This window comes from Notolabrus celidotus, chromosome 5 (genome assembly GCF_009762535.1).
Source record: "Notolabrus celidotus isolate fNotCel1 chromosome 5, fNotCel1.pri, whole genome shotgun sequence".
Taxonomy (NCBI): domain Eukaryota; kingdom Metazoa; phylum Chordata; class Actinopteri; order Labriformes; family Labridae; genus Notolabrus; species Notolabrus celidotus.
This window is the reverse complement of record NC_048276.1, coordinates 37817735-37831509: the sequence shown is the minus strand read 5'-3', so window position 1 is coordinate 37831509 and position 13775 is coordinate 37817735. Positions and strand designations below refer to the sequence as shown.

Genomic DNA, 13775 nt, shown 5'->3' with positions numbered 1-13775 from the left:
AAAAAACATGAACTGCTGAACTCTGTGTGACGATTAAGTCATCTGCTCATTTAATTAAATGAGGCTGGATATTTAAAGGGATCAAATGCTGTCATATTTTTAAACAATGAAATGAGAGTTTTCAAATGTGTAACTTTTTATTAATGTTGGAGCTGAGAATTGTTGACTAAAGGGTCTGCTAAAGCAGCTATGGTCAGTTTTTTCGTTTATTCTCATATTCTGACCTAGCAATATTTATTGTTGAGCAAATTACTATAAGTGTGTTTAGCATTTGGTATTGTCACTATTTATTTACCTTGATGTGTTCACAATTTGTAAATGTCTGATATGAGTGGTGAAAGTGTTTAGTCTTTATCGTTAAAGCCACCTCTAATACAATTTGTGTTCAGATATAAACCAACTTCAAGGTTTTTTCTATTTGAAATGGATACAAATAGGGCAACAAAATGTTATCAGCTGCTGAAGGAACAGATAATCCTGTAGATACACCACAGGTGAGGTCTAGCTCTCGTGAAAGAACATTAACAGAAAAAGGCCTAGAGTTGCATAAACTAGAAACAAAGAAAATTGAGAAAGCCTTTAACAAAGCCAATGAATCATGGAAGATTATAGCGAAAGAGAGTAGAGCCAAACTAAAGACTTCCTGCTCACCTTACGACCTAGATGAAATTCAAAAGGACATTAAATCCAAACATGAAATAGTGTGTCATCAGTATGAGCCCATTAGACGTAAACAAACGACCACTCCAGAGATTGCAAAGAAAATGGATGCATGCAGCACTTTATCAACGGAGTTTTGTGACCTGATCAACAAGAGACAGGAGAATGGGCCAGCTGGAGAAGGAGAGAGTGAAGATGGCACTGAAAATGGATAAGTATGGATCTATCTTTGGAAAAACAAAGTAAAAGTCATCGCAAGGAGTTGACAATCAATCTTGTGCTACCTCCAGGGCCTCTAGTAAACGTGCAGATGCAGAGGCAGAACTTGCAGCAAAGGCTGAGCAAGCAAAAGCTACTCATGTGCTACATACCCAACTAGCAAGACTTGATAGACTGGAGAGTGAATGGAACACATGAACACAAGGAAACTCGAATGCTAGCAGAAATCAGTGAAATCAATGGGAGGCTGAAATGAAGGTTAAACTTGAGGAGGAGAAAATAAAGTTAGAACAGCTTCAAGCGGATAGCAAAGTTTAAGTAGCAGCAGCTCGTGTTAGAGTATACAATAATTTTGAAGGTTTGGAAAGTTGTGAAGAAACTGAGCCCAAAATTCCACCTGACAGCCCATACACTTTTTTTTTACACTTTTCCAACCTTTTTTGAATCCACAAGCTGCCCCCTTCTTGCCTCACCAGGAACCAACTGAAAGGCCAATGACTCATGAGGAAGCTAGCCTGACTCAGGCAATTGTCAGCTCATTTAGCCTAAGCCGCCTACCTGTCCCAGAGCCATGAACCTTTACTGGAGACCCTTTAAAGTTCATGGACTGGAAAGTCATTTATGGCCCTTATTGGGCAGAAGCCCCTCCCAATTAGTGAGAAAATGCTCTACTTAAAGAGCTACCTTGCAGGAGAGGCACACAAGGCTGTGGAAGGCTTCTTCTATCGCAACTCAAAGGATGCATATGAGGGAGCTTGGACAATCTTGCAAGACAGGTATGGAAGTCTATTCATTGTTCAAAGAGCCTTTAGAGATCGACTGACGAAATGGCCTAAGGTAGCAGGAAATGACTCCAGAGCCCTCAGAGAGTTTGCAGATTTCCTTCAAAGCTGTGCTGAAGCCATTCCCCATGTTATGGGCCTTTCAATCCTCAATGACTGTGAGGAAAATCATAAGCTGCTGGAAAAACTGCCTGAGTGGATGGTGCGTAGATGGAGTCGTATTGTTGTCGAAGAATTAGACAAATCTGGCAATTATCCAAGCTTTGTGCGTTTTACAGCGTTTGTTCAAAGAGAAGCTAGAATTTTTTGTGACCACATTGCCTCCCCCCTTCTGTTGAGTTCAAAACCCATAGAGGAGAGGTTTCCAAGGAAAGCTAAAGTATTAAATACAAGCACTCAAATGAAAGCCTCCAGCTCAATGACTCATGGTGTTGCTAAATGTCTAACCTTTGCAACAAAGACTATGGATGATAAATTGGCTTTTATTCATGAAAACCGTCTATGCTTCGGGTGCCTGAGGAAGGGGCACACCACCAAAGACTGTAAGAGGCGACACACCTGCAGTACATGTAGTCGGCGCCATCCAACCTGCCTGCACATTGAAAGAAATGAAAGACCTCCAGAAACAGGGAGTAAAAACTCTGCAGTTGAAGGAGAACGTGCAAGTACAGAGATCCACAAAGTTATGTCTCATGCATTGACACAACATGTCTGCCACATCTAGCATTGTTCCAGTCCTTTTATCTTCAGCAGCAGAGCCCCAGAGAGAAATTCTCACTTATGCCCTTCTGGATACTCAGAGTGATTCCACCTTTATTTTAGATTATTTGGTTTCAGAATTGAATGTCAATACACAGGCAGTACAACTTAAGCTAAGTACAATGACAGCTGTTAATACAGTTACAACAAGTAGAACTGCCATAGGGCTTCAAGTGCAAGGTTTGAACTCTGAAAGTCAAGTCAAGCTAAATCAGGCATACATACGTGAATTCATCCCAGTCGATAGGTCTCACATCCCCACCAAAAGTACAGCACTTCAGTGGCCTCATCTCAAACATCTGAGTAACAAGTTATCATCACTTCAAGACTGTGAGGTTAGATTGCTTATTGGTTATGACTGCCCCTCAGCTTTAGCCCCCTTGGAGGTTGTTATGGGATGTGAAAATGAGCCGTTTGCTCAAAAAACTGCTTTGTTGGAGCATCATAGGATTAGCCAACCCTCATTTGGAAAGACAGGGGAGTCACAGTTTTGTGCATAGAGTAACTGTAAAGGAAATGTTGGCCCCATCAGTTTCAGATGTACTAAAAGTATTAGAATCAGACTTCAGTGAAAAGAGCTATGAGGACAAGTATGTTTCCCAGGATGATGTTCGTTTTATACATTTCATGAGTGAAAACATAAAGCAGGAAGAGGATGGACACTACCAGATGCCCCTCCCTTTCAAGAACAGAAGTCCACCGTCATTGCCAAATAATAAAAGGCTGGCTACTAGGGATGTACATTTTAAGTATTTTCCGTGATCGATTTTTGGAAATGTTAACGATCAATTATCGATTAATTGATAAAAAAGACATTATTATTCTTACGTCAAAAACAATGCCAAATAGGTTGTTTTCCCCCTACATTTTATTTTCTACAGCAACAAAATGCATATCACTGACGGGATTGAATACGGGCACACGTTTGACATGCAGAATATCAACGATCAGGCTCATTAAAATATTCTCCGCGGACATAATCTTATAAATTGAAGGCTCATAATACGAACAGAAAAGTACTTCAGACTCACAGAGTCCAGTTTTCTGTCTACTCAGTCTTATTGAGAAAAATAAACATGTGTATTCGGTCAGGTGTCAGCCGGGAGCGCAACCGGGTCATAATCAGTCCCGCTGGAGAAAAGCCCAGACGGCTCTGATGTTGCTGGTCTGTAAACATAGCTTACCAGAATTTCCCACCTGTCTGTTGCCTTTGTATCCAAAGGTGGGAAATATCCTGTTTAAAGCTGTCAACCTTCGTGTCCGTGTCGTTGTTGGCAGCAGTTTTGTATTGATCCTCTTTTAAAAAGCGCACGTGGAGACCTGACGCACAGCCGCAGCCGCCAGCTGAGGGTCTCCACTGTGCGCAACACCTTTAACAGCTGATTCACATCCAAACATGCTTTAAACTTAAAACACCTCCCTGATAGATGAGTGTAATATGAGACCACATGATGTTTGTTCCACGTGACGGAAAATTGATAACAAAAATGTGTGTTTCGAGTAATTTCTTAACAATCAATTAATCGATAATCGATTAATTGTGGTCATCCCTACTGGCTACTATTAGGTTGGAACACCTGAAAAGAAAGTTAAAGGCCAACAAGTAGTATCATGACCGGTACACTGCTTTCATGGAAGAAACAATTTGCAAAGGTGATGCAGAGCCAGCCCCTCCAGCCACAGATGGAGAAACTGTCTGGTATATCCCTCATCACAGGGTGTACAACCCCAAGAAGCCAAATAAGTTGAGAGTTGTGTTTGATTGCTCTGCAAAATTCCATGGCATCTCGCTGAATGACTCTGTACTGACAGGTCCTGATCTAATCAACTCTCTGGTAGAAGTTCTGTGTCGCTTCAGAAAGGAAGAAGTCGCTGTGATTTGTGACATTGAAAAGATGTTCCACCAATTCCACATCTCATCAGAAGTTCGCAACTACCTGAGGTTCCTCTGGTGGGAGGGTGGAATCGGAACCAAAAGAATACAGGATGGCAGTCCATCTCTTCGGTGCCGCCTCCTCTCCTGGATGTGCGAACTTCGGCCTTAAGTATCTGGCAAAGCAATACCAAGCCGAGCATCCTGCAGCCTCTGCATTTGTTGAGAAGAATTTCTATGTGGATGACGGATTAACCAGTGTGCCAACAGTCAAAGAGGCCAAGGAGCTGATTGTGGAGGTGCAGGAGCTGTGTAAACATGCAGGTTTAAGACTTCACAAGTTCAACTCGAACCACAAAGAGGTTCTCTCCTGTGTTGCCCCATCAGAAAGAGCAGCAACAACCGGCCCACTCAACCTTAATCCAGAATTAACTGCTGAAGGACACATACTGGTTGTTCAGTGGTCCATGGAAACCGACAACTTTAGCTTTGACATCAGTGCTAAGGACCATCCTCCCACACCCTGTGGGCTCCTGTTGGTTGTAGCCTCATTGTATGACCCACTGGGATTCATCGCTCCCTTTGTCCTGAGTGGAAAGCGCATACTTCAGGAGCTGTGTCATAAAGGCATTGGATGGGATGATCCCATTCCTGAAAACCAAAGTTCACGGTGGGAGGAGTGGAAAAATGGATTTCAGCTGCTGAAGAAGGTCACCATACCCAGATGTTACCATCCTCCAAACTTTGGTAACATTGTAGGGGTCGAATTGCATCACTTCTCGGATGCCAGTGCTGCAGGATATGGTTCCTGCTCCTACCTTTGATTTAAAAATGAGAGAGCTTAGATCCACTGTTGTCTTGTAATGGCCAAAGCAGGAGTTGCACCTACAAAGGTCACAAGCATTCCAAGGTTAGAACTCTCAGCAGCAGTAACATCGGCCAGAATGAGTGTTTTGTTAAAGACAGAGCTTCAGATGAACATTGACAGAGAACACTTCTGGACCGACTCGCAGGTAGTGCTTGCTTACATTACAATGAAGCGAGAAGGTTCCATGTGTTTGTAGCAAACAGAGTTCAGTTGATAAGGGAAACCACAAATGCCAATAATTAGCATTATGTCGATACAACTCAGAACCCTGCTGGCCATGCCTCTAGAGGTCTTCGTGCAGTAGACATTTCTACATCCAGCTGGTTATCAGGCCCCAAGTTTTTGTGGGAACAAGAGGTGCTTCAAACACCCAAATCCTCAGTTGAGCTGCTTGTTGGTGACCCAGAGGTTAAATCAGTTCAAGTTTGCGCCATACAGGTCAGTGAGCAGATAGACATTTTAGGTCGCCCAGACAGGTTTTCCAGCTGGATGATGCTTCTCAAGGTAGTCGCAAGAATTAAGAGACTGAGGTCGAAGCTAAAATGTGTTGACATAGTAGCAGTAAAGAAGCGCAGGGAAGCAACTATGGTTGTGATTAAGGTAGCACAGCAACAAGCCTTTTCCAAGGAACTAAAAATGCTTCAAAGTGGTCCTCTTTTCAAGCTCAATCCCATTCTGGTCGAGGGACTGCTTTATGTTGGTGGACGGCTTAAAGGGTCAACCCTTAGCCAGGAACAACAGCACCCCATAATTTTTCCTAAAGACAGCCATGTTACCAAACTGATTATGTCTCACTACCCACAGCCAAGTTTGCCATCAGGGCCGGAACCAAACCTTGATGGAGATCAGAGCAAATGGAATTTGGGTCATTGGTGGGAGCAAGTCAGTTGCTAAGTTGATTCATGGATGCGTGCAGTGCCGCAAACAGCGAAGACCAGTTGAGGAGCAACAAATGGCTGCTCTCCCCAAAGAGCACTGTAATGTCTCACCCCCCTTCACGTTCTGTGGGATGGACTGTTTTGGTCCATTTATTGTCAAGCAAGGTCGCAAAGAATTCAAGAGGTATGGGCTATCTTCACATGTTTGTCTTCTCGAGCAGTCCATATTGAAATGCTTGACAGCTTGTCCACAGATGCTTTCCTCAACGCCTTAAGGTGCTTTATTAGCCTTAGAGCAGCGGTTAGCCAACTTCGTTGTGATCAGGGCACCAACTTTGTGGGAGCTAAAAATTTGCTCAAAGAAGCCCTCAAGCAATGTGACACCAAAGCACTCGACGCCTTTCTTGCTGACAAACAGTGTGAGTTCATCTTCAATGCTCCTTCAGCTAGTCATGCAGGTGGTATCTGGGAGCGGCAAATATGGACTATTCACAATGTCCTGAATGTAATCATTGCTCAGTGTCCAGGGAGACTCGATAATGCTTCTCTGAGAACTCTATTTTATGAAGCAATGACTATTGTGAACAGCCGCCCTCTTAATGTGGATGGAATCAATGACCCAAAGTCACTGGAACCATTGACTCCAAACCATCTCATTCTAATGAAGTCAAAGGTTGCTCTACCACCCCCCGGAGAGTTTGTGAAAGAGGATGTGTATGCTGCGAAAAGGTGGGGTCGAGTGCAGTATCTGACTGAACAGTTCTGGAGCCGATGGAAAAAGGAATATCTCCTAAATGTTTCTTTGAGGCAGAAGTGGCACGTTCTCTGACGCAACTTAAAGGTGAATGACATTGTTATTATCAAGGAAGACACAGTTCCTAGAAATGAGTGGCTTTTAGGAAGAGTTGTGGAAACTGAAGATGGGCCTGATGGGTTAGTTCGTCAGGTCCCACTGATCCCTTTGCCAATTATAGAAACCCCCTTTGAAAGAATAGGGATGGATGTGGTAGGTCCCCTACCCAAGAATGCTCGGGGCCACCAGTACAGTTTGGTTTTAGTAGACTATGCCACCCGGTATCCAGAAGCTGTTCCCCTAAGAAAGGCTAATGCTTAACAGATAGCTAAAGAACTGTTCCTTTTCAGCAGCCGGGTAGGGTTGCCAAAAGAAATACTGACCGATCAAGGGACCCCTTTTATGTCCAGGGTAACCAGAGAGTTGTGTGCCCTATTGCATGTGAACCAGGTGAGAACCTCAGTCTACCACCCCCAGACAGATGGATTGGTGGAAAGATTCAACAAGACCCTCAAATCAATGTTGAAAAAGGCAATTGACAAGGATGGACGAAACTGGGACCAGCTCCTCCCCTATCTTCTGTTTGCAGTAAGGGAAGTACCACAAGTGTCCACTGGTTTCTCACCATTTGAACTTTTGTATTCCCACAAGCCCAGAGGCCTGCTAGACATCGCCAAGGAGACTTGGGAGGAGCAACCCTGCCCTCATCGTACCATGATTGAACATGTGGCAGCGATGCGGGATCGGATCACTGCAGTGGTTCCGATTGTGAAGGAGCCCATAGAGAAAGCTCAACGAGACCAGAGGACGGTGTATAACAGAGCCTCCCAGTCCCGGGAATTCCAAGTAGGGGACAGAGTTCTACTGCTGGTTCCTACTGTGAAATGCAAGTTCTTGGCGACCTGGCAAGGACCCTTTGAGGTAATAGAAAGAGTTGGAGAAGTCAATTATAAAGTACGCCAACCTGGAAAGAGAAAAGGTGAGCAAATATACCATGTAAACCTCCTCAAGAAATGGCATGCAAGAGAAGCCTTGTTTAGTTGTCTTCCCAACAGAGAGGTGAAAGAACCTGCACGGGAGGACATGCAGATGGGCCCAGATCTCTCCCCCATCAACTCCAGCAAGCAATGGAGCTGGTAGATGGCAACCAGGATGTCTTCTCAGCCCTCCCAGGCTGCACCCACCTGATCGAGCATGAGGTCTGTACGCAGCCAGGAAAAAACGGTAAACCAAAAGCCATATCGGGTGCCCGAGGCCCGCAAGAAAGTGATCGAGGAAGAGGTGAGGAAGATGCTCAAGTTAAATATCATTGAACCCTCCAAGAGTGCCTGGGCCAGCCCCATTGTTCTGACTGGAAAGCCTGACAACACAGTACGGTTCTGCAACGATTTCAGAAAGGTCAATGAAGTTTCAGAGTTTGATGCATATCCTATGCCCCGGATGGATGAACTAATTGAAAGTTTGGGCAATGCACGGTTCATAACCACCTTGAATCTCACAAAAGGTTATTGGCAGGTCTCCTTGTCTGCAGAGTCAAAAGAGAAAACCGCCTTCAGCACTCCCGGAGGTCTCTGGAAGTATCGCGTGATGCCCTTTGCACTGTTTGGAGCGCCGGCCACATTCCAAAGGCTAATGGATCAGTTACTAAAATCACATCAACCTTATGCTGCTGCCTAAATAAATGATGTTGTTGTCCACAGCCCAGACTGAGAAAGTCTCTTACCTCGGGTGCAGAGAGTCCTAGAGTCCCTCCGACAGGCTGGCTTGACGGCAAATCCAAAGAAGTGTAAGCTGGCCTTCAGTGAAACAAACTACCTGGGTTACACCATTGGCCGGGGCCTCGTCAAACCCCAAGTGGCGAAACTAGAGGCCATCCGGAGTTGGCCGTAACCGCTGACGAAGAAGCAGGTGAGATCCTTTTTAGGCCTGGCTAACTACTACCGGCGTTTCATCCCTGACTTTGCTATGGTAGCTGCCCCCCTCACAGAGTTGACGACTAAGAAACACTCCCGAATGGTGAAATGGAACACAGCAGCAGAAGAAGCGTTTTCCAACCTGAAAACAGCCTTGTGTTCCAAACCAGTCCTAACGGCCCCTGACTTCAGCAAGGAGTTTATGGTCCAGGCTGATGCCTCTGAGATGGGTCTCGGTGCAGTGCTAGCCCAAGTCAAGGAAGGTGAGGATTATCCTGTACTGTATCTGAGTCGGAAATTGCTTCCAAGAGAGAAGAACTATGCCACAGTAGAGAAGGAATGTCTGGCCATAAAATGGGCTCTGGAGACCCTCAAGTATTACCTGCTTGGGAGAAGGTTTACCCTGGTGACTGATCATTCCCCCTTACAGTGGATGGCTAGAAATAAAGAGACAAACAGCAGGGTTACCAGATGGTTTTTGAGTCTCCAGCCGTTTAATTTCTCTGTAATTCACAGGCCTGGACGGCACCATGGAAATGCAGATGCACTGTCCCGCCGTGATGCCTTCTGGTCCTCCTGTGCCCTGCCGAGGACATCAGGCCCGGGGAGAGGGATGTGTAGCATCACAAGGGGACAAGTTGTGGATGGGTGCTATATGATCCATGGCTATCAGCACCCAGACAAAATGGCCACAAGTAAGCACACTACAACTCCCAGCAGCCACCACTACCTGGACAGCTGCAGGTGCTTAAGAGCCTTGATTGAGGCAGGACAAAGGAGCTGGAAATCAGACTGGGAGAAGGGAGCACATGGCTGGAAGAGGAGAAGGAACACTGAGAACTGAGCACAGGAAAGTGACTAAAAGGAACCTTGTTTTTTCATAATAGAGACTTTAAGTTGAATGGACTAATTTTTTGATTACTTTTAAAAGGAACTATTTTCTCCTATGGGATGCTTTAAGTTACCATTGAGACCTTGTTTGAAGAATTACCTGAGTTACCTTTTTGTTTTGTGTGATTATACCTGTGGTTAAATAAACCCCTCCTTTTTGTTGAACCTGACCTGAGACTGTTTCGGATTGATTTTACACTTTCCCACCTCGTACCGCCCTAGAAACCTCTCATGATGTCACAGTGTGAAATCATGTTTTGCCTCCGTTTTAATTATTAATCATAAAATGATTTGGTGGGAGTGTAAGTGGCCAGAAACACCCATTATCATTACTGCTCGGGTATTTAAATGTATGGCGGCATCTCCGCACAATTAGCTGATTGGAGGATCACAGCTGATCACAGCTGATCAGTAGCGGAGCAGCAGCTGTGATCGGTGCGAGTGGCGTGTGTGCAGTCGGGGAGGCTTCGTAATGGTCCGTGGTCGAGATGGGTCTCCAAGCTTAAATGTTTCGCACCCTTGGTCGGCGAAGTGAGGTATGTCTGTTTTTAAATGAAAGTTATTAATTCTATTTTTATATGGGAAACTTTATGGTGTGTGTTAATGATTATGAATTGAAATGTTGTTTGTTTGTTTGCTTTTAGTTTCACGGTGCATACTGGAGAAAAATAAATATATTGCACCTGTCGAACTCTACGTCTCATCATTTGCCAAGGGCTGTAACAAATGCTTTTCTTCACTTAACAGGAGCTTAAATACACTGCAGTTGATGATAATGGCTTGCTCCACTTTGACCTCATTAGACCTACAGTATGGTTGGAAAAGCACATCCTTCGAGCCGGAGTTGATCGAGCGACCTAAGGATCACCGATATTAACATCCTACAGTCCTCCGCTCTACCAACTGAGCTATCGAGGAGATAGGGGAAAGGAAGACTGCAGGCTGCGTGGTGGCAGAGGCTGAGGTGACTGCAGGCTGCATGGCGGCAGAGGCTGAGGTGACTGCAGGCTGCGTGGCGGCTGAGGTGACTGCAGGCTGCGTGGCGGCTGAGGTGACTGCAGGCTGCGTGGCGGCAGAGGCTTTGCAGTGACCTCAGAGGGTACAGTGACACTGGAAGAAACTGCAGGAGAGCCTGCTGAAGTTGAAGGAGCTGGTCCAGGCAAAGAAGGGGGGTCAGATGAAGAGGGAGATCAAATTGTCTGTTCCTGAGGTGTCTGATAAAAATAAGATAAAAGGTCACATACATGATGTTTGTGTGTGTAGGTTTTTCAATTTGTAAAAGTGTTACTACTTTACTAAATGTGCTATGTTAAATTTTATCAGTTCAATATACCATTGCAGTTTACCTTTTTAGTGTGAAACACACACGCCTCGACCAATCAGAAGGCTGTTGCTATGCGAGTGCCGACAGAAACGAAATTTGACTGAAAGTTTCGTCAAAGCTAACACGCCGGCACCTTTCACGGTAAGTCATAACAAGCTTTTTCATATTTATAGTGATATATGTTTTAGTTTATTACTCGGACACGGTGAGTTTCCAGGTTTTTCATTTGTTCACGTTGTTTTCGTCTGGATCTCATGTCCGTATGACTTTAGCTAAGTTTAGCCGGTATAACAGTGTATGATGCTGATCGATGCTGACAGACACTATTTGTGATATCGGAGAATAAACTACAACCCGAACACTTTTACACTACGTATCTGTTTGGATCAACTTTAGGCATTAGTCACGGTTTATATATTTAACGTTGTATTTCTGACTTCTAGGCTGTGTGGGACGCTGAAAACTCCCGCAAATCTCCTTTTTATTATCCGGTCAAGTCAGATAAAACATAATGAAAAGATGTAAAGCTTAATCAATGGTCGACAAGGTAGTAGTCTGACGTTTTGACCAACTTACAGTCAATGACTCGACGTCATATTTCTGCTTTACTGTAATCAACCTCGTACAGTGTTGTCAAATGGATCAGCTCTAATAAATACAGCAGTGGACGAACTATTGCAGAGTAATCTATGATGTTGTGTCTGGATCTCCACCTTCTATCTGTCATGGTCATTATAATATATCACCGTGAATGCGATAGATAACAGCTGAAACTCCCCGCCTGTTATTGAAGTGTATATGTATATATTTGCCCTCTATCTTATTGCTCTTATTTATAATGCCATTCAAAAGCATTTGAACATTTATATAACACTGTGGAATTCTGTGAACAGTTATTATAAATGATAAACACCAAAGCTTCAAACGGCTTCTCACAAGGTGCTTCTAATTAATCAAACTGCAGATTAGGTTTACTTAATGGTGATTTGAACATTCCATTATTTAATATTATTTTTAAAATTCCTTTAATTTTGTGTTTTGATACAGCAAAGGGCAGTATGAAGAAGCTGTTCTGTTGGATTGGCATCCAAAAAGCATCGAGCCATGGGTGACCATGAGTGGATGTCCCGGCTGAGGAGGTTTGCCACCACAGGGGTTTGGCCCACGGATGCTGGGAACAGACCTGCCCCTCGGCAAAAGAAGTGGTACGAACTCTATCACATGGTATTACTTACATCATAAATCAATATCATGATATCATTAAACCTACAGTATATATTCCAGTTAATTGAAATGTGTTTTGTTACAGATTGAAAATTGTCCGCTCCAGAATCGGGGTCAGACATCTTTGTTTGGTCTGCTTGTGTGTTTCACATTAAAAAGGTAAACTGCAATGGTATATTGAACTGATACAATTTGAAATAGCACATTTAGTAAAATAGTAACACATTTACAAACTGAAAAACCTACACACACAAACATCGTGTACGTGACTTTTTTTCTTATTTTTGTCAGACACCTCAAGAACAGACAGATCTGCCTCTTCATCTGCCTGTCATCTGTAAATATATCTTGATGTTCATATGTACAAAGTGTGTGATTACAGTTTATTAAACTTAAAGTGTAAGTAATTTATCAGCACTGAGTCAACAGACTTTGTAGAAGTAGGATATTAATCCCAATTATGCTTACATTAGTGTTTAATCTCCTGAATATAAAAATAGTTTAGTTTTTGTGAACTTATAGTGAGCCTTTTATATCTACAAAGGAGTGGGTCCTCTCCCACAGAGGCCACCATGTATCTACAGGAGCTCAGAACATAAAAACAAGCAACATAAGTGTTTTTGTAATTCCTTAGTGGCCAAGAAAGCCCAAAATGCACCAGTTGAAACAATGTTTTTTTATCTATTTATTTCTTAATATATTTTATTCAAAGTTTGTATTTTCTGTTATCTAAAGTTTGTCATTTTCCATAAAGTGTTAGCGTTTGTTGTTTTGTTTGTTCAGTCTTGTTTTTACATTAAAGAATAAACAGTTATATTCTGATTTAAATCCATAACTTGCAGTCGGTCAGTTCTTTGAGTTCTCTGGCGTGATCTGTGGTTTGAATAACTAATTGACCGTAATTAGAAAAAAATGTAAGGCCATAAAAATCCTCTACATATTGTGTCTGTATTTGACCCAGTCTGGTCAGGCTTAGTGTATTGTTCAGAGAATAGTGAAATTATGAACTGAATCTTAAACTTCAGAGTAATTGCCACCTTGATATCTCATCTGAACCAAAAAAATGCTATTTAAATCCTGACTTAGTCTTAATACATGAATGAGTAAATACCAAAGTAACTTTTCATGTAAATTTGTATCAAAAGACAGTGCTTCTTTCTATAGAGACACTGTGTTCCGAAGAGTTAATATTAAATGTATTTTTAACTTGTCAAACAAATACAACAGCATGGATACAATAAGTTAACAGAAGTGGACACAGTAGATTTTCATGGTGAAAAGACAACTCACTTCTTTAGAGGCTCTGGACTAAGTGGGAATCGAATCTACAACCTTTGGATCCACATCAATCTTCCCTAATACTACAAAAAGTGTAAAATTTGGACAACAAGATGTATATTTCATTAAGAAGCAACTTTGTGACATTTCAAACAGCTTAAGTATTTGTGCCTTTCTCCCTTTTTCCTTCCTCTTTCTTTTTTCCGTCTTTTCTCCTCCTTTTTCTTTCCTGTTCTTTCCCCCTTCTTCCCCTTTTTTCCTCTTCTTCCCCCCCTTGCAGTCTATTGTTCCCCAGCTTTGGTGCAGTTAGTAG

At 43.1% G+C, this 13775-nt stretch overlaps 1 long non-coding RNA gene across 3 annotated transcripts; it reads left to right on the top strand.

The window, feature by feature from the left end:
* Window positions 1-10688: 10688 nt before the first annotated feature.
* On the top strand, window positions 10689-12956 carry LOC117813199. Of its 3 annotated transcripts, none has more exons than XR_004631358.1 (4): window positions 10689-11101; window positions 12008-12165; window positions 12270-12343; window positions 12476-12956. It is a non-coding gene; the product is annotated as an uncharacterized LOC117813199 (long non-coding RNA). The 3 variants fall into 3 exon arrangements; XR_004631356.1 differs by having other exon boundaries at window positions 12008-12184; XR_004631357.1 differs by having other exon boundaries at window positions 12270-12956.
* Window positions 12957-13775: the final 819 nt, after the last annotated feature.